The sequence below is a fragment of the Mirounga leonina genome, unplaced genomic scaffold (assembly GCF_011800145.1).
Source record: "Mirounga leonina isolate KUSES-001 unplaced genomic scaffold, KU_Mleo_1.0 Mir_97, whole genome shotgun sequence".
NCBI classification, from domain to species: domain Eukaryota; kingdom Metazoa; phylum Chordata; class Mammalia; order Carnivora; family Phocidae; genus Mirounga; species Mirounga leonina.
In genome coordinates this window covers 3068224-3089613 of record NW_023270889.1, presented here as the reverse complement: position 1 = coordinate 3089613, position 21390 = coordinate 3068224, and the positions used below count along the sequence as shown (strand labels likewise).

The window sequence follows — 21390 nt, the reverse complement described above, 5'->3', positions numbered from 1 at the left end:
TCAAATCTATCAGTTTTAAGTTCTGACCCTCTACAACAGTGGCCTCTAAACAATTCTGACTATACACTCTGATCAGTAAAACTGTTGAATATAAACCTCCTATACACACACATTAATTTCTAAATTACTTACATGTGTTAATGTACTGCTATATAATACACACCAGAAAACACACTGAAAAAAATAAGTCACTAGAGAATGATGTCCCACTCTACAGCCAAGGCAAAGATCTCATGCCTCTAGGGGAGAAGCAGAAACAAAATTGTCTGCTCCTGAGTTTTCAACAAGTAACAAGAAACAGCAGTCTAGGGCTGGGGGAGACACGGAGAACCCTCCTGCTCACAGTCCCAGGCAAAGGAGCACTGCCACTAAGGAAAGCTAAAACAAGATCCTTAGGACCCGGGGCGGGGGGTGGGGTGGGGGACCAGAAAACCAAAGATGAGTTCAACAAATTAAATTCTTGGCAGAAACTAACCAAGCCAAAGCACTATGGAACGACATCTCTAAAGTTCTAAAAGAAAAAAAAAAGTCAATCTAATATTCTATAGGCAGCAAAAATATATTTCAAAAATATGGTAAAGATTTTTTCAGATGAATGAAAGCTGAGATAATTCATTTCCTTCAGACATGTACTAAAAGCAATGTTAAAGGAAGTTCTTCAAGAAGGACAAATATGATACAAATGGAAATCTGAATCTACACAAAGAAATGAAGAGTGCCACAAATGGTAAAAATGAAGATAAATTTAAAAGACATTTTAAAAAATGTTTAAATCTCTTTAAAAGATAAATGGCTGAAGTAAAACAATGTATTGTTAAGATTTACAGCATATGTTCAAGTAAAATGTATGTCAACAATAGCACAAAGGTTGGGAGGAAGACATGGAAGTATAGTTTTATACCATACTTGAAATGATATAGTATTATTTGAAGAGAGATTTTGATACATTAAAGATATATATTACAAACCCTAGAGCAATTGCTAACATATTTTTATAATAAATATGTAATAACAGAGATAAAATGGAAATGAAATAAAAACAGGAAGGGATAATAAAGAAGAACTAAGGGATAAACATAAAACAAACAGCAACATGGTGGGTTTAAATCCAATCTCATAAAAAATTACATTAATTAGAAATGACCTAAAAACTTTTAATTAAAAGGCAAAGATTGTCGGGGCGCCTGGGTGGCTCAGTCATTAAGCGTCTGCCTTCGGCTCAGGTCATGATCCCAGGGTCCTGGGATCGAGCCCCGCATCGGGCTCCCTGCTCTGCGGGAGGCCTGCTTCTCCCTCTCCCACTTCCTCTGCTTGTGTTCCCTCTCTGGCTGTGTCTCTCTCTGTCAAATAAATAAATAAAATCTTTAAAAAAAAAAAAAAGGCAAAGATTGTCTGATGGGATTAGGTAAAAGCAAGACCCAGCAGATTCTGTCTTTTAAAAAGACACAAAAAATGGGGGCATCTGGGTGGCTCAGTCAGTTAAGCATCCAACTCTCGGTTTCCACTCAGGTCATGATATCAGGGTCCTGGGATCAAGCCCATGACGGGCTCCATGCTCAGTGCAGAGTTTGCTTGGCCCTCTCCCTCCTCCTCTACTCCTCTCCCCAGCTCACATACATGCATGCTTTCTCTCTCTCTCTCTCTCAAATAAATAAGTTTACCATACATTACATCATTAGTTTTTGATGTAGTGTTCCATGATTCATTGTTTGGGTATAATGTATGGTGATTAACATAACATAGTAAAAGAAAAAACAACAACAAAACAAAACAAAACAAAAAAAATAAATAAATTTAGAAAATAAAAATAAAATAAATAAAATCTTTTTAAAAAAATATACACAAACGTGGGGCGCCTGGGTGGCTCAGTCGTTAAGCGTCTGCCTTCGGCTCAGGTCATGATCCCAGGGTCCTGGGATCGAGCCCCGCATCGGGCTCCCTGTTCAGCGGGAAGCCTGCTTCTCCCTCTCCCACTCCCCCTGCTTGTGTTCCCTCTCTCGCTATATCTCTCTGTGTCAAATAAATAAATAAAATCTTTAATAAAAAAAAATACACAAACGTTTAAATATAAAGACTTAGATAGATTAGCAGTAAAAAGATGGGGGGGGAAATGTGCTAGGTGACCATAATCAAAAGAAAGCTGGAGTAACCAACCGTATTAATGTCCAACAAAGTGGACTTCAGAACAAGGAATAAAACTAGAGACAAAGAGCAAACTTTCATAATGCTAAAGAGTCAATTGATCAAGAAGACATAACAATCCTAAATGCATATGCTAGTAATAACAGAGCTTCAAAATATGAAAGCAAACTTAAGAGAAATAAAATTAAATATAGCAAATCTATATTTATATTTGTATACTTCAACATTCCTCACTCAGTGACTGATAGAACAAGTAGACCCATCCCTACCCCCCCAAAAAATCAGTAAGGATACAGAAGTCCTCAAAAACAATACCAAACAAGTTGAGCTAATTGACATTTATATAACACTTCACCCAACCACAACTGAGTGTGAATTCTTTTCAGGTGCACACTGAACATACTCTGGGTCATAAAGCAAATATAAACAAATAAAAATGACCAATTTAGTGAGGTCACAGGATACAAAGTCAATAATGAATTTTATTTCCATAGACTAGCAACAATTAAATGTTGAAATTATGAAAATAATACCAGGCGCCTGGGTGGCTCAGTTGGTTAAGCGACTGCCTTCGGCTCAGGTCATGATCCTGGAGTCCCAGGATCGAGTCCCGCATCGGGCTCCCTGCTCGGCAGGGAGTCTGCTTCTCCCTCTGACCCTCCCCCCTCTCATGTGCTCTCTCTCATTCTCTCTCTCTCAAATAAATAAATAAAATCTTTAAAAAAAAAAGAAAATAATACCATTAATAATGATATGAATAAACATGGAATCTCAAAAGATGTATAGTATCTGTGCAATGAAAACCATAAAATATTTCTGAGAGAAATGAAAAAAGATCTACATGTATGAGAAGATACACTGTATTATGCTGAGCAAAATAAGTCAATGAGAGAAAGACATGTATCAAATGACCTCACTGATATGAGGAATTCTTAATCTCAGGAAACTGAGGGTTGTTGGAGTGGTAGTGGGTGGGATGGGGTGGCTGGGTGATAGACATTGGGGAGGGTATGCGCTATGGTGAGCACTGTGAATTGTGTAAGACTGTTGAATCACAGACCTGTACCTCTGAAACAAATAATACATTATATGTTAAAAAAAAAAAAAAAGAAGAAGATAGCAGGAAGGGAAAAATGAAGGGGGGGAATTGGAGGGGGAGACAAACCATGAGAGACTATGGACTCTGAGAAACAAACTGAGGGTTCTAGAGGGGAGGGTTGTGGGGGGATGGGTTAGCCTGGTGATGGGTATTAAAGAGGGCACGTACTGCATGGAGCACTGGGTGTTATACGCAAACAATGAATCATGGAACACTACATCAAAAACTAATGATGTATGGTGATTAACATAACATAATAAAAATAATAATAAATAAATAAATAAGATACAGTGTATTCATGGGTTGGAAAAGTCAGTACTACTAAGATTTCAATTCTCTCCTAATTAATCTTTTGATTCAACACAATTTCAATAAAAGATCCAGCAGAGTTTTTTTGAGATAGAAATTGGGTAAGGTAATTCTAAAACTTATATGTAAATGCAAACAACTTGGACTGCCTATACAATTATTTATTTATTTATTTATTTATTTTAAAGATTTCATTTATTATTTGAGACAGAGAGAATGAGAGACAGAGAGCATGAGAGGGAGGAGGGTCAGAGGGAGAAGCAGACTCCCTGCCGAGCAGGGAGCCCGATGCGGGACTCGATCCAGGGACTCCAGGATCATGACCTGAGCTGAAGGCAGTCACTTAACCAACTGAGCCACCCAGGCGCCCTGCCTATACAATTTTGAAAAAGAACAAAACTAGGGAATTCACTCTACCGAAGTTCCCATATTAGCTTCTAAATCCCACATTATAACACCAATCACATAAGTTGTAATTACACATATTAATATCTACTCCTTCTACAAAAAGAGCTACTTGAGAGCAAGGGCTCTCTCTCTCTCTTATCTTTGTGGGCCTTATCTTTGTATGCACCATCTCTTAAACATAACAGGAACACAACACCTACTTGGTCTTCAACAAATGTTTGTCAAAAAATAAAAAAAAATTCACTGCCTATCTAAGCATTTTAGAAATCAACTTAATGAGGTATAACTAACATACAATAAATACAATTGATTTTTAAATGTATAGACTTCAGATAGCCAGCATTTTCTGTCAAGTATTTATGATTTATTCCAAATGATTTGGGGATTTTTTTAAATAACTTCTGCCTATTTCCCCCTAAACTCTGAGAACTTACTCAACTGCTTAACATTACCAAACCCTAGTTTTCAGAGCTGTCAAACCCATGCCTGACATAAGATTGCACCGACTGCATTTTAGGAACTACTGGCTAGCAAAATGTAAGTTCAAGTAAGAGTTTAGAAACAGTACACACAGAAACAACAGAAAGGCACCTTGGAATTCCAGAATTTAAAGCAACCCATTGGGGAGCCAGGAGACTCAGAGTTATAAGATACTCTGACAGATAGATGCCATTAACAGTGTGACAGATACTGGTAGCAGCATAATCCAAGATCCATTCTCCTTTCTTCTCAGTTAAAGTCTGTATTTCCTAGCCTCTCTTGTAGCTAGATGTGATGAAATGTGGAAATAAAGCTTTGACCAATGCAGTATAAATGGAAGGCTATCATAGGATTTTGGGAAGTTCTCAAAAAGAAGGTTGCAGACCCTTCTTCAACCCTTCCTGTTTACTCCATCCTCTGCCAGCAATCTTGATGTGATGCTGGGCTCAAGTAGCATCTTATCAGACCAACAAACTAGAAGGTACCCTGATCCTTGATGACACTACAGCCATAAACCAACTCTGGAGTACCTATGTCTAGACTCCTCTTACTGAAAGATAGATAGATGACAGATAGATAAATCGAAAGAAAGAGGTGGTTGGGAGAGAAGGAGAGGGAGGGAGAAAGGAGGAAGGGAGAGAGGAAGGAAGGAAGGGAGGGAGGGAAGGAGGGAGGAAGGGAGGAAGGAAGAAGGGGAGGAAGGGAGGGAAGAAAAAATTTATTGGGGTATAACATACAATGAAATTCATCTGTTTAAATGTACAGTTGTGAGTTTTAAGAAAGGCATAGTTATATCATTCCATAAAGTTTCATTTGTGTTGCCTCTTTGTAGACCACTCCTTCCCTTCCCAGCTTTAACCCTTGGCAACTACTGACCTGTTTTGTATCCCTAGAGTTATGACTTTTCCACTATTATATAATGGGAATAATACTGCATATAGCTTCTGAGTCTGGTTTCTTTAAGTATCTGAGTTTTATATATATCTCATTAGTCCATTCCTTTTTGCTAATGAGTAACATTCCACATATGGATATACTACATTTTGTTTACCCATTTACCAAATAAAGGTTATTGGGCTGTTTCCAGTTTGATGTGATTATGAATAAATCCACTATAAATATTCATGTGTAGTTTTTTTATTGCTTCTTTGTTTTTGTAAAAATAAGTTTTCATATCTCTTGGCTAAATACCTAGAAAGGGGATTACTGATCATATGCGAAATAAATGTTCAACTGTATAAGAAACTGCTAAACTTTTCCAAAGAGACTATTTCATTTTGCATTCCCACCAGCAACATATGAGAGTTCTAACTACCCCCACAAAAATATGATCAGTTGGTTTTTTTTTTTAAGTCATTCTAATAGGTAGGTTTTGGTAATTTGATTTTAATTTACATTTCCTATATGATTAATAATGTTGGGGATCTTTCCATGTATCTTTGCCATCCATTTCTCTTTTTTGGTGATGTGTCTCTTCAAATTTTTTGCCCATTTCAAATTTTTGTTGTTTATTTCCTTATTATTGTATTTTGAGAGTTCTTTATATATTCTATATACAAGTTCTTTATCAGATATGTGGGATTTTTTTATGAAATATACTATAATTTATTCATTATTATGTACCAGTTGCTTTGCTAAATTCTTTATATACATATTTTTTGGTTTTTTTATTATGTTGTTAGCCACTGTATAGTACATAATTAGTTCAGATACGTGTTTAGCAAATATTTTCCAAGTCTGTAACTTGCCTTTTTAAATAGTCTTTCAAATAGCAGATGTTTTAGATTTTGATAAAGTCCTTTTATCAAATTTTGTAATACCATGTTGAAGAAATCTTTGCCTACCCAATCATAGAAATTCTATGTTTTCTTCTAGAAATTTTACTTATTTTTTTAAAAGATTTTATTTATTTATCAGAGAGAGATAGAGCACAAGCAGGGGGAGCAGCAGGCAGAGGGAGAGGGAAAGCAGGCTGAGCAGAGAGCCCAACGTGGGGCTCGATCCCAGAACCCTGGGATCATGACCTGAGTGGAAACCAAGAGTTCGATGCTTAACCGAATGAGCCACCCAGGCGCCCCTTCTTCTAGAAATTTTATACTTTAAAGTTTTACAACTAAGTAGTTTTACAACTGAGTCTATGATCTATTTAAATTAGTTTTTATATCTGGTACAAAGCTGAGGTTCATTTGGATGGATGGATAGATAGATAGATAGATAGATAGATAGATAGATAGATAGATAGATATTGACACATAGATATCTCAATTGTCCCAGCACCATTTATATCTGAGAATTATAAAACCTTACTCCTACTGAATGTATTCTGTATAGCTTACTTGTCTCTTATCTCTATTCACTTTGCTTCCCATAGTTGAGAAATACCTCGTGTGTTTTTTCTTCCTGCCCTTGGCTCAACAACAGTGGAGATAAACTATGATGATTTCTCTTTTTTTATAACTGAACATCTCCAAAAGTCAGATACTACTTTAAAATTTGATATAAAAGGTCCCACACCAGTATAAAATATCATTATCATTATCTGGCTCATTTAAAGTTCTTCATCACTAAAAACTGGGATAACAATACAAACAATAAGGGGATTAAATGAGATTAGGGATGTAAACGTGTCTGGGACAGTACTTGGAACACAGTAGGCACTCAATAAATACTAGTTCCTTTCTGCTCTTTCTCTTAGACTATAAATAAAATATTAAAGCTAAAAAAAAACAACAATTAAGTATGGTCCATTTGTTTCAGTGGTATATTAACAGGTTGAGCTAGTTATCAAAAATAACAGAAAGGGAAAACAAGCAACTAACCTAGCATATAGATGTGTGAAACATAATTTACATAGCATCTGATACTGACTAATTACACTATGGTTTTATGGCTCTGATTCTCTGAATCTATGCCTAAAAAAAAAAAAAATGGATGCTAAAGTGCTAGGCCATTAGGTATCTGTCTAAACATTTTATGCTGAAGAACACATATTTTGAAACTTGGAGTGAGATCTGGTCTTGTAAAATTAAAACTGTGCTTCATAAAAAAGATTTAAAAATAGAAGAAGGATCTGCCTGGGCCTTTCTAGACACACAATGAAAACACCAGAAGACAAGAAAAAGACACAGGTGGGGTCATTACATTGCCCCAGGCACAAATGCTTTCTGTCTTAAAATTTTGAGTTCTTTCCAGATACAAGTTCTAAACTTTCTGGCATCAGCTACATAAATGCATCACAGCATTTGGCAGAAATCAAGGGAAGCATTAATTTTGCATGGAAATCACTTAAGAGATCTTGGTTTCTCGAAAGACTACACAAGCAACTTGAGTGATGTAAAAGCCTGAAACTTGCCGGCTCTCTTGGCAAAGTCAACAAGAATGACCTTCTTTTCAAAAATGGCCAAATATGAAAGTATAGAAATTCCAGAAATAGGAAAACTGTTCTAGCTTCTATATAAACCCACAATAATCCTTACAAACACATGTAATTCACATATACACACAGCAATTGCAATAAGAATACAACTGCATTCACAAGAAATATACTTGGTGCTAATGCTTTATACTTACCATTATTAAAGTTAGGCCTTATGAAATCTAGAGTTAGACTAAGGGATAAATGCTGCAATAAATAACCACTTACACCCTTACATTTATGGCCAATTGATTTTCAACAAAGATGCCAAAACAATTCAGGGAAAAAGAACTGTTTTGAAAAAGTCATTTCAAAAAATGCTGCTGAGGCAACTGTATATCCTTATGCAAAAAGGTGAATATGGACCTTTACTTCACATCATACAAAAATTAACTCAAAATAGATCACAGACATAAATTTAAAACTCTTAAGACATGACATTAGATTACAAAATGATTTCTTAGATACTACATCAAAAGCACAATAAAAGGAAAAAAGGTAAGTTGGATGGCATTAAAAATGTGTGTACTTCAAAAGATACTATGAAGAAAGTTTAAAGAGAAGTCATAGATTTGGGAAAAGTATTTATAAATCATATACCTAACCAGGGACTAGGATCTAGAATATTTAAAGAAACTGGAATCCTCGTCCATTACTGGTAGGAATGTAAAATGGTGGAGTCTTTCTGGAAAACAATTTGGCAGTTTTGTAAAATATTAAACATAGATTTACCACATGTCTCAGCAATTCCACTCCTAGGCATCCACGAAAGAGAAGTGAAAACATACCCCCATGCAACAACTTTAACAGGAATGTTCATAGAAGCAATATTCATAACAGCCAAAAACTGGAAACCCAATGTCCATCAGTTGATGAATGGATAAACAAAATGTGAAATACAATGGAAAACTATTTAGCAATAAAAAGTAACAAAGTATTGACACATACTACATATGACTATTCCTGAGTCTGCCATAACAAATTACAAACTGGGGCACCTGGGTGGCTCAGTCGTTAAGTGTCTGCCTTCAGCTCAGGCCATGGTCCCAGGGTCCTGGGATCGAGCCCCACATCGGGCTCCCTGCTCCACAGGAAGCCTGCTTCTCCCTCTCCCACTCCCCCCTGCTTGTGTTCCCTCTCTCGCTGTATCTCTCTCTATCAAATAAATAAATAAAATCTTAAAAAAAAAAAATTACAAACTAGGTGACTTAAAACAACAAAAATTTATTCTTTCACAGTTTTGACGGCCAGTAGTCCACTCCTTCTGGAAGCTCTAGAGGAGAATTCTTCCTTGCCTCTTCCAGCTTCTCAGGCCTATCAGCATTAGTCCTCTTCAGTGACTTATAACCACACCACTCCAATCTCTCCCTCGATCTTTACATGACCTTCCCCTCTGTGTGTCTTCTATTTTTCTGTCTCATAAAGATACTTGTCATTAGATTTAAGGCCCACCTGGATAATCCAGAATGATCTCATCTTAAGATCCTTAACAATTACATCTCTGAATACACCTTTTCCAAGCAAGGTAACATTCACAGGTTCTAGTAATTTGACATCTTTTTTTTTGGGGGGGGGGCGCTCCCATTCAACCCACTACATACTATAATATGGATGAACCTAAAAACACATTATGCTAAATGAAAGAAGCTAGATACAACAAGTCATATATATCATACATGAACCCATTTATCTGAAAGCAGATTAGTGGTTGCCTAGGGCTGGGGGTAGGAAAAGGGAAGGACTGAACATGACTTCCTTTTAGGGTAATGAAGATGTTATAAGTTAGGTTGTTGTTATGGCTGCACAACTCTGTAAATATATTAAAAATCATTTAATTTCCCCACCCTCTTCTAGTTTCAGCTAGAATCAGTATAGCTAAGTCCTCATTAAATTCCTAAAATGATCATCAGTAATTAAACATGCCTGAAGACCACTCTAGGAAAACTCAGATGAGAAAGTTGACCAAATGGAATTAAAAGAGACTTTCAATTTAAAATATATACCAATATTTCTTATTAGATAAAATTTACTCCCTAATCTTATAAACCAAATTACTTAATGGAGGAGAAAAACTCATGAAGCACCACCCAGAGAAAAGAAAGAGGAGCTCAACTGGAAAGATCTGGAAAAGACTCCACGGAGGTGTGTATGTTGGGAAGAGTTGAGATTCTGCAAGTGAAATTTGGGTGGATGGATGGGGGATCCTAATAACTGATAGAGAAAATGCAAAGATAAGGTGCCTTGCAGAAGCACAGCTATTCTAGGAACAATAAGTAGTTTGCTTTGACAAAAGGATGAGGTACGCAGTGGGCATACGTGGAAGATGAGACTGTCACAGGCACTGGCAATCACAAGATTATAAAGGGCATCCTATGAGACATACTGGGATTAGGGGCTTTATGATTTAGGAGACTCTGAAGCCACTAAGCAGAGGAGTGACTGAAGTTATTTAACCAGATCTGTGTTTTAGAAAACCACTCGTGTGGCAGTGGGCAAGACTGCTTGGAAGGGACAGGTCTGTATTGTGTAGCTCAGGTGAGAGATGATCTGGGCCTGGGCTAAGGCAAAGGGTGTGGAAGGTGTAAAGAAAACTCTGAAGAGGGCTAGGGGGGAGCACTATTCATTCAGTGAGGCAGGGTTATGGAAGGGTGGTATAAAACAGAAAATAATAATATTAAAGGAGGTAAGAGCAAGTTAAAGTTGAAATACTTATGTGACAGCCAGGTGGAGAATCTTGTACAGGACGTCTGAAAGGAACACAATTAGGTGTCATTAGAATGTAGACAGAGATACAACTGTGGGAGCAGGCAGACTCCCATGGAACAGATCCTGAAGGAATAGGCAGCAAAAAGGAAAAGAAGTGAAATAGGAGACAAGAAAGTATGAGAGACAGAGAGGATAGTGTTAGAAAAGCTGAAGGAAGGGCGCCTGGGTGGCTCAGTCATTAAGCGTCTGCCTTCAGCTCAGGTCATGATCCCAGGGTCCTGGGATCGAGCCCCACATCGGGCTCCCTGCTCAGTGGGAAGCTTGCTTCTCCCTCTCCCACTCCCCCTGCTTGTGTTCCCTCTCTCGCTGTGTCTCTCTCTGTCAAATAAATAAAGAAAATCTTAAAAAAAAAGAAAAGCTGAAGGAGAAAGTTCAAAAGGAAGGTGTGATCAAGAGTGTCAATTCCAAAGAGATACTGAGTAAAACAAGGAGTGAAAAGCCTTCATTAGAATTAACAGGTAAAGGTGATAGATGAGGTCTGCAAGAGAAATTTCAGTAGAATGATGGGGGCAGTCAGAATGCTATGGAAATTAGGAGTGGGAGTGATAAGGAAAAGACAGCTGGTGAAGAGTGCTCCTGCATAATATGCTATTTAAATACAGATAAGAATCAATAAAACCTGGCCAGGAAAAAAAGGAATAGAACTGAGGAAGAGAGGCTGAGGAGACAACACAACATTTCATTTGGCTCCTAAACGAGAAGGGGTTGTGGGGTAGATTTGAGAGAGGGAATTTATGGCTGAAGAAATACCATGAGCAAAGGCCTTGAAAGGAATGGTGCACAGTCTGATTATAGTTACAGTGTGTGTATGAGGGTGAGGTAGGGAAGGGGAGGAGGGTTGCACACATGTCTAGAGATGAGGATGGAAAGCCTAGGACTGCAAACCCGGTTAGGGAGTACACCAATATACTGGAAACTGGGAAACAACAGAGTCAACACCAATAAGGGGTTTAGGATCATGAAGGGCAGGCCTGAACTCCCCTCCTGGGCAAGCGTGGTGCCCCAAAGTCAGCCTGGACTGGTGCTCTAATAACAGGGCTTGATCCGTGGCTGCAAAGTATAGAGCCAAGAAAGTATGAAGTCACTGTCACTGACAAATGTCCCGAGAATGATATCATTAACATAAATGGAGAACTGAAAGGGGCGCCTGGGTGGCTCAGTTGGTTAAGCAACTGCCTTCGGCTCAGGTCATGATCCTGGAGTCCCGGGATCAAGTCCGGCATGGGGCTCCCTGCTCAGCGAGGAGCCTGCTTCTCCCTCTGACCCTCCCCCCTCTCATGTACTCTCTCTCATTCTCGCTCTCCCAAATAAATAAATAAATCTTAAAAAAAAAAAAATGGAGAACTGAAGAAGACACAAAAAAATGAAATTTAATTAGTAAAGATCCAGAGCTTCTAATAGTATATATTTCTGACCAACTTGAAATGAACATGAAGAGGTCATTGATGGATTCCAACTCTCAGAGAGGGCATTGAGAATAGACAGAAGAATTCTGTAACTTTCCAACTGCGTTTCTATGTACTTGATTCAGAAGCAGAAAATTCACATTGAACCCACCTGGGGCATAAAGGTAGTCATTCAATGCTAGTCCAGTAATTAATCACTCGTTTTATAACAAGTATCAAGAAAAGAAATCACATGTAGATTTGGCCTTAAAATGAGAAGAAAAATGAAGTGTGACTATAATTATAGATGACTGTTTAATTTATGTTAAGAAATAATTACTACCTCTTGTCTGACAATAGCAAGAGAGAGTACAGTGGGTGGAGGTGGAGAATGGAGAGATAGGGAGAAAGAGGAGAGATAGATGTGGTAGTCAGCACAGGATAAAGTAGATATGACAAATCCTACAGAAATCTGCCCCCACCCACCCTTTACCCAACTACTGCCAGGGGACAACAGTATTTCTGGACCGACTTCTCCCTGGACATTAGCAGGTGGAGGCAGGCTTTCCAACAAGCCACTGAAATATGGAGCCATTTTTCTTTATTTTTAAAAATACCTCTGAAATACAATAGATATACAAAGTATTCACTCCACCAACCAAGTTTTAAAGCAGCAGACTGCACATCTGCAAAACAGATTCTAAAGATAAAATTTTATGTGCCAAAGAGTGATTCAGTGCAAATTTGAAAATGAGATAAATATTCTTCTTTTGAAAGAGAATGGATGTTTTTTTCCTGACTGAAAAGTTAAACAATGCTTAATCAAGTTGTAGAGTTAAGTAGTGAAGTCAGTTACTTTAGAAGTTTACACTAAAAATAGTGAACCTTTAAAATATCTCTAACAATCTTAACAGAACTCTTGTACTTGGAGGATTATTTCCAGAAATTATGAATGCCAAAAAGTGTTTGATAATTTAGAACACTGAACTAATAGTCTGAATAAAAGCTAAGATTTGGACTAATAACCATGATAGCTCACATTTACATGCTTCAAATGAAGTAAGCACTGTTGTAAGCAGTTTATCATTTAATTCTCACAACTCTATTATGAAGAAACTATTATTATAATCTGTATTTGACAGAGCAAAACTAAAGCACAAAAGATTAGTAATAATTTATGTCAATATTCAGAAAAGCAGAATAATCAACTACTGCCTACTCATGTTTCATAGTCTTGTCTACACGAACCCATGAAAACAGGTAAGGTCACAACAATTTTGGATTGATACTGATGGTGCAAGAAATATTTTTGCTTAACAAAGAATACTGTAAAATTTCTATATCTATAAAACTAATGCAAAATAAAGCTGAATATTATCTGTATTTTGCATCCTTTATGAATAAGCAGTGATTTGAAAGTCTCATTATTGTAAAGTATGTTACAGAAATAGAGCACTATTTAACAAAATAAATTCCAACTTTTCTCTTCCAATGAAGATAATCAATGAGAAAACATTTTCAAAGGATAGAAGGGTAAAGGATCCCATTTATTTTAATTGCTTCAGTGCCCCAACCCTCACTTTCCCATCCACCCCCACCACGGCCTACGACACATCTGTTCATAAGCCAGGCATTTTCCTCCTCAGTAAGCTCTGTCAGACACTCTTAAAAAATATCTTTAGTGGGATAAAATTTTCTGCATGTAGAGGAGGAGGAACAGCATGTAGAAGAATGAGCAGCAGCTGATAGACACAGAGTTAAATGGGGAAATAAACAGGGTGAATCCAGGAAAAGTTTTAAAACTCACCACAGTTTAAAACCTTGCACATAGGCTATGAACTACTAAGATCAACAGAGCAGGGGAAAGCACCCATGTAGCATTTTGCCTTCAGAAACAAGTCATTTAAGAAAATGGTCAAGAAGTGTTACACACAAGGACAGCCCATGCTGAAAACAGAGGTTGAAATTCTGCAAACTCTCCAAATGCTCTCTGGCCGTTATGGCTACATAAAGAGACAAAATAAAGAGATGTTCCCTGTCTGGATATTACCATTAAACATACTGATATTCATAAAAGCTAAACACATATTCTGTTTATATATACCAGCCCACTATGCTAAGGGCTTTTTATCTCATTTTAAACTCAACATTGAAGTAGATACCTTTATCATTCTCATTTCATGCATAAGGTGTGAAAAGTTGTGTAATTTCGCCATGATCACACAGTCACTTAAAGAGTTAGGATTCTAATACAGGTCAACCTGCTTATTAGTTAATTAATAATTAATATCCTTAATTAAAGGATAATTGTGTGTAGACCTCTGGTTGAATAATTATTGTATAAAATTGGACCAGACACTACTAAGTAAACAGAGTATTTCAGGGTTATATGGCTTGATGTCTTGATATAGCAACTTTGAAAAATATGATTTACAATACCGTTAGTCTAATTTCCCTGAAACACTCATTACATGTCTCCCTAAAATATTAAAAGGTTAGGGGCGCCTGGGTGGCTCAGTTGGTTAAGTGTCTGTCTCTTAATTTCAGCTCAGGTCATGACCTCAGGGTTGTGAGACTGAGCCCCGTGTTGGGCTCTGCACTGGGCACGGAGCCTGCTTAAGATTCTCTATCTCCCTCTGCCCCTCCTTCCCTGACTTGCACACATGTGCTCTTTCTTTCTCTCTCAAAAAACTAAAAAAATAAAAGGTTTGATTTCATTCTTTGGCTTTCACCCACCCCTACAATTAATTAGTAGTCAACACAAAACTTAAATTTACTCTAGGAGAAATGAGGACCAGAATACAACTGCAAAAATGACCCATCATATAACTGAAAAGACCATCAAAGGTTAAATATTTTAGTAAGGCAGATACTGCTTTAGTACATTTAAATAAACAAAAGTTTTCATACACTTCCCCCACCAGGAATTGTTTAAAGCACTGTGAGATCCAGGATTTGGAATCTAATGAAATATCTCCTCTAGTAGGGCGCCAGGGTGGCTCAGTTACTCAAGTGTCTGCCTTCAGCTCAGGTCATGATCCCAGGACCCTGGGATAGAGCCCTACATAGGGCTCCCTGCTCTACAGGGAGTCTGCCTTTCCTTCTGACTCTCCCCCGGACTCTGTTCATGTGCGTGTGGTGTCTCTCTCACTCTCAAATAAAATAAATAAAATCTTAAAAAAAGAAAGAAAGAAATACCACCTCTAGTGAAATATCAGTTTATTGCCTTGGAATCTCTGCTACCCAACTGTAGATATACAGATAGTTCTTTGAGGATTTTTTTTTTCTTTTTGAGGGGAGAGGGAGAGGAGGGTACTAAGTTGCCTAAAATAGTATTTATTTGTACTTTTTGCAGAAAATGTCTCTAGTTGCCCCCTAGATCATCAAAGAGATACAACAAAGGTTAAGAATGCAGCTCTAGGTAATCTAAAATTTACACTGGCCCAAGTAAGACCTTCAGAGAACTGACTGTATATTTAGACTGCATTTCTCTGACCCTCTCTTAGAATGTCTTCTCCTGAATTACATTTCTTGGTGCTTGACTTATATTGTCAGGTGCAACAAAAAAAAGTAACAGGAATACAATACAGAAAAATGATTAAGAGAGAACGATGAAGTCAGATTTGGCTGTTTTTAAATCCTCTCTCCTCACTCACCATGTGTTCTTGTATAAGTCACTTAACCTGTCAGAGCTTCAGCTTCCCAATCTGAAAATAATACTTCACAGAGTTATTTTAAGGAATTGGATGACAAAATATACATAAAAAGCACTTAGTGCAGTGCTTTGCACACAGTATATGACCAATTATTATAAATTTACTACAGGGGCGCCTGGGTGGCTCAGTCGTTAAGCGTCTGTCTTCGGCTCAGGTCATGATCCCAGGGTCCTGGGATCGAGCCCCGCATCGGGCTCCCTGTTCAGCGGGAAGCCTGCTTCTCCCTCTCCCACTCCCCCTGCTTGTGTTCCCTCTCTCGCTGTGTCTTTCTCTGTTAAATAAATAAATAAATCTTTAAAAAAATAAAAAAATAAATTTACTACAGTATTTATTGTAAGGATATTGTCTATATCAACCACTGTCCTCTATATGAGGATCTCTAGGAAACAATTTTCTTTTATACACTCTTGAAAGGAAAAGCTCTATGTTTTCATCTTGGGTATCCTGGGACTCTTTTAACTGAGCATGTACACATCTTTGCTCTGGCCACTAGTAAGTTTAGAGCTGAATCTACAACCTAACTTTGTCTACTGGGGAGCAAAACCTTCTGCTAATAATCTTTTATGAACTAACTTTATCCCTTCACCCCCACTTTCCCATGGCCTGGGTGCTGCATTTTTTTATAGTGTTGTGTTACTATTACTATTTTGAGCTTCTTCAAATTCTTTTTTGGGATGAGACAAGATGCATAAAAATAAACAAATTAACAAACCAGCAGAAAAAATAAATAGTGCTGTTTTGAACCGGTGATAACTTCGGTCAAAAAAAAAAAAAAGTCACTTTTCCTAATTCATGGGTATACTGGCTACCAAGTCAGGAGAAAAATTAATTCTTTGGGCTTCCAAAAGTAGAAACTGCCCTATAACAGTTTAGACTCTCAAAGGAAAGCTGAACCAAGAGTCATCAATCAAAAAGCAAAACAAATCCCTGCAATGATAGAGATAGAGATAAATCCCTGCATTTAACACGAAAAGTGATAAAGTAATGGGGGAATATAGCAATATGCTACTCCTTTGAGGTGAATGCTTATATGTTCTGAAAGTTGAATAACTTCTGGAATTCAATGAGGGATATTTCAAAAAGAAGGTACAAATTCACAGAAATGGGATAAATTGCATCAACTCCTGGGAAAAACAAAAACAAGTTTCCTGGTTTTAGCTTTACCAAAACCACAGCAATGGCAGGTAATATTCAGGCTGACATAAAGGTCTCTTTATTTTCTGACCCAGATGAATGGAAATGTGCCATAGCTGTCGTGTGGTAAGCAGATGAGACACCAAAGGGGCTGAGTGTTGGCCAAAGACAAAGGAGGAAAAAATTCAAAATCTAAGCCAAAGAAGCTTTCCATAACTGCTTGGCAATACAGCGTCTAAATAAACTATCTTAATTTGATGCACATGTGGTGAGTGGAAAATTAAAAACAGGGCAGTAAAAAACAAAAAAATGTAGTGAATTTGTTAAATAGATAAAATTATAAAGCAGTTTCACTATTACACATGTTGACATCCGGATTATTTGAATTCCTACAGATACTTTAATTCCATACCATTAAGAAGTTCTATATTGTCTTGGGCAAACAACAGATAAGATACTAATTTCTGAGATGCAAATGTTTTTACAGTAAGAAAACTACGACCTCTAAAGAATCTATAAGAGAATAATATCCAATAATTTTTAAGTACATTATTGGACAATCTTAAGACAGCAAATTTAAATGGTGTGTTAAGGAAATGAAGAGAAGAAACTTATGAAGACAAAGCAGAGATGATGTTCTGAAGAAAAATGTACTTAATATGTTTGAGGGACTTCTTGTTTGTAAAAGCTGCTGTCTATCATAAAAATTCCATTGTGGGTGCCCAGTCTATTGAAAGCTGTAAGACAGAAAATGATACCATGTTGGATTATGCACAGTAATGAAACAGATAAGAGTTGATAAACTGAAATTCAAATTTTCTTCAGACGATAATCAAATCTCTGACTACTCTAAATGTTTAATTTTTCCAAAATTGTTGTCAGAGTTAGATTTTTTTTTGGTCTGTTTTCTTTTCTTTGCTCTTCCAGAAGTGAATGCATTTAAAAATTTCCTTCCTTTCTTCTCCCTCTTTTCCTTCCAATCAGTCAAAAAGATAGGCTAAGTAATGCTCTAAGTGCTAGAAATACAGCACTGAATAAAACAAACATGCATTTCCTTGTGAAGCTGTTAGCCTAGTTACATACACTAACTCATTTGTTTGTTCCTTCATTTCAATATCTCTTTGTGGTGTGCCTTCAAGGGACACAGAATTAGGAGAAACACACTAGGAAGTAGAGAAACAATTTAATGGCAAATCAGGTTAAGACTCTGCAAGGAAATTAAAACTTCAAATATGCTATTTAAATGAAAATACAATATGTCGAAGAGACATGGGTCAGATTCAGGTCAGGGCCCACCTGTGGGAACATCTCCTCACTTCTCCAGGCTTAATTTATCACTTTTCTATGTTTCTATAGGGTTGAGTCTATTACACTTCTCGTATAAAAGATGTCATATCACATATTTTACAATGCACATTTTTCTCTCCAATATTAGACTGTGACCTCTATGAGGACAAAGTCCAGTTCTGTACATCTTTGTGTTGCTAGCATTAAGAGCTGTGCTGTGCAAATGAGTTCAAATAAATTTACTAAATTTATGGCCTTTAATTACACACAATGTTGTATCTAAATCATTAAATTTAAAAAACACACACAGGATGGGGAAGAAGGCAGCAGAGTAGGAGTAGGACTCTAGGCTTCCCTCGTCCCATGAATACAACTAGATAACTATCAAATCATCCTAAATACACCAGAAATTGACCTGAAGACTGGCAGAACAAACATCACAAATAAAGGTAGAGAAGAAGCCACACTGAAGAAAGCAGGAAGTGCAGAGAAAGGGTTTGAGAGAGAACCACATGGTGGCCACTGCCGTGGGGAAGGAGTCACAGGCATGGAGAAAGGCAAGAAACAAATTAGGACAAAACAGAGCACATGGTGAATACGAATCCCTATAGCAACTGGCTTGGAAAGCAAGAGGGCCCAAATGTCATGAGTTCTTGCAACCAATGGGGCTTAAAGCCTGAAGGTTTTTTTCTTTTCTTTTTTTTTTGTTCGTTTTATTTATTTTTTAATTTTTATTAATTTTTTCTATAATATATTTATTTTATTTAAATTCAAGTTAGTTAACATATTGGTTTCAGGAGCAGAATTTACTGATTCATCACTTACATATAACACCCAGTGCTTATCCCAACAAATGTCCTCCTTAATATCCATTATTCATTGAGCCCATCTCCCTACCTACTTCCCCTCCAGCAACCCTCAGCTTGTTCTCTATAGTTCAGAGTCTCTTATGGCTTGCCTCCCTCTCTGTTTTTATCTTATTTTATTTTTTCCTTCCTTTCCCCTATATTCATCTGTTTTGTTTCTTAAATTCCACAAATGAGTGAAATCATATGATACTTGTCTTTCTCTGACTGACTTATTTCACTTAGCATAAAGCCTGGAGTTTTAAAGGTCAGCATGCTTGCCTCTGGGAGAGCTCAGAGGGTAGTGGGACTGCTCTTGAAAAAAAGGCAGGCAAAAAGCCTAGGAAGATCAGTGTGGAAACAGTGATCTCAAAAGTATCTGGGCCACACAGTGGGGAGGTTATTTGCTCTCTCAGAGCATGTCCCAGAGAGGCAACATGAAGATGCCCCTGAGAACAAAGGAACTGGCCATTTGCCTCCCCTGCTCCTCAATATAAGCACAGGGCTACCTGCAAGAACCACTGCAGTGCTGACACTTGCTATCTAACTTGCTTACACCAAGCCCCACTCACATACTCCTGTGGAACCACCCCTCCCAGTAACGTTTGCCTCAATCCCAGTGCGGTGGGCTTCTTCCTCCCCAGAAGACAAGCTCAAACCCCTGCCCAGACCACATCTCCCCACGGAGAGTTTTCTGGAGCTTTGGTTCTTACGGAGGTGGCAACAGGTTTCATTTCATAAACAGACCAGAGCACACCTAGTAAAAACATGCCAGGGACTAAATACTGCCCACAACAGGCAAAGACAGTCCCTACAGACACCTGGCCTAAAAGATAAAGTGGCCAGGACAAAACAGCAGAGCACACACAGCACACACTGGGGACACTCTCGGAAACACCAGGCCCTGGGGAACAGCGGACACCACAAGGCAGGGCACTACAGGACTTTCATAAGGGCATTACCCACAAGAAGAGGAGACATAGCTGACTTTCCTAATACACAGAAACAGGCACAGAGGCTTAAAAAAGTGAGAAGACAGAGAAATTCATCCCAAATGAAAAAACAGCACAAGGCCATGGAAAGAGATCTAAGCAAAACAGATAGAAATAACATGCCTGCTGGAGAATTTAAAGTAATGATCATAAGGATACTCACTGGACTTGAGAAAAGAGTGAAAGACCTGAAAGAGACCTTTAACACAGTGATAAGGAATAACATAGCAGAGATAAAAGATATAGCAAATGAAGTAAGAAACAATCTCGACGGAAAGAACAACAGGATGGAAGAAGCAGAAGAATTAATTATTGACCTAAAAGACAGTACTCGAAAGTAATCAACCTGAACAAAAGGACTGAAGAATGGACTTAGAAAACTCAGTGACTCCAACAAATGTAATGACATTCATATTATAGGAGTCCCAAAAGAAAAAGGAGGCAGAAGATTTATTTGAAGAAATAATAGCAGAAAACCTCCCTAATCTGTGGAAAGAAACAGATATCCAGATTGAGGAGGCAGAGAGAACTCCCAGCAAAATCAAAGTAAGCGGACCCACACCAAGACATATTAAAATTAAATTGGCAAAATATAGTGAAAAAGAAAAAAACTTTAAAGCAGCAAGAAAAAAGAAGACAGTACCTTACAAGGGAAAACCCATAAGGCTAGCAGGAAATATTTCAGCAGAAACTCTTCAAGTCGGAAAAGAGTGGCATGATCTATTCAAAGTGCTGCATGGGAAAAACTGCAGCCAAAAGTACTCTCTCCAGCAAGGCTATCAGGATAGAAGGAGAGATAAAGGGTTTTCCAGACAAATAAAAACTAAACAGGGAGAAGAGGAGTAAAGAATGGGTTCAAACTTAAATGACCATCAACTTAATATAGTCTACTATTTGCCCAGATGTTATATACGAACCTAATGGTAACCATATATCAAAAACCATTAATAAATAGGCAAAGAATAAAGAGAAAGAAATCAAAATATATTACTAAAGAATTAAATCAGGAAGCCATGAAAGAGGGAAAGACAAAAAAGGATCTGAGAAACTCATCAAAAACAACCACAAAATAAATAATAAAATTGCACTAAATAATATCTATTAATAATTACTTTGAGGGGTGCCTGGGTGGCTCAGCCTTTAAGCGGCTGCCTTCGGATCAGGTCATGATCCCAGGGTCTGGGATCGAGCCCAGCAACGGACTCCCTGCTCCGTGGGAAGCCTGCTTCTCCCTCTCCCACTCCCCCTGCTTGTGTTCCCTCTCTCTCTCTCTCTGTGTCTCTCCCTGTCAAATAAATAAAAATCTTTAAAAAAAAAAAAAAATTACTTTGAATGTAAATGGACTAAACACTCCAAAGACATAGAGTGACAAAATGGATTAAAAAAAAAAAAAAAGACAAAAAAACCCCACA

The 21390-nt window shown here is 37.6% G+C and overlaps 1 protein-coding gene across 2 annotated transcripts in view; it reads right to left on the bottom strand.

Moving 5' to 3' along the window:
* Window positions 1–21390, bottom strand: part of LOC118006534 (WD repeat-containing protein 70) — a 295923-nt gene that overhangs the window by 115489 nt on the left and 159044 nt on the right. The window lies entirely within an intron of this gene.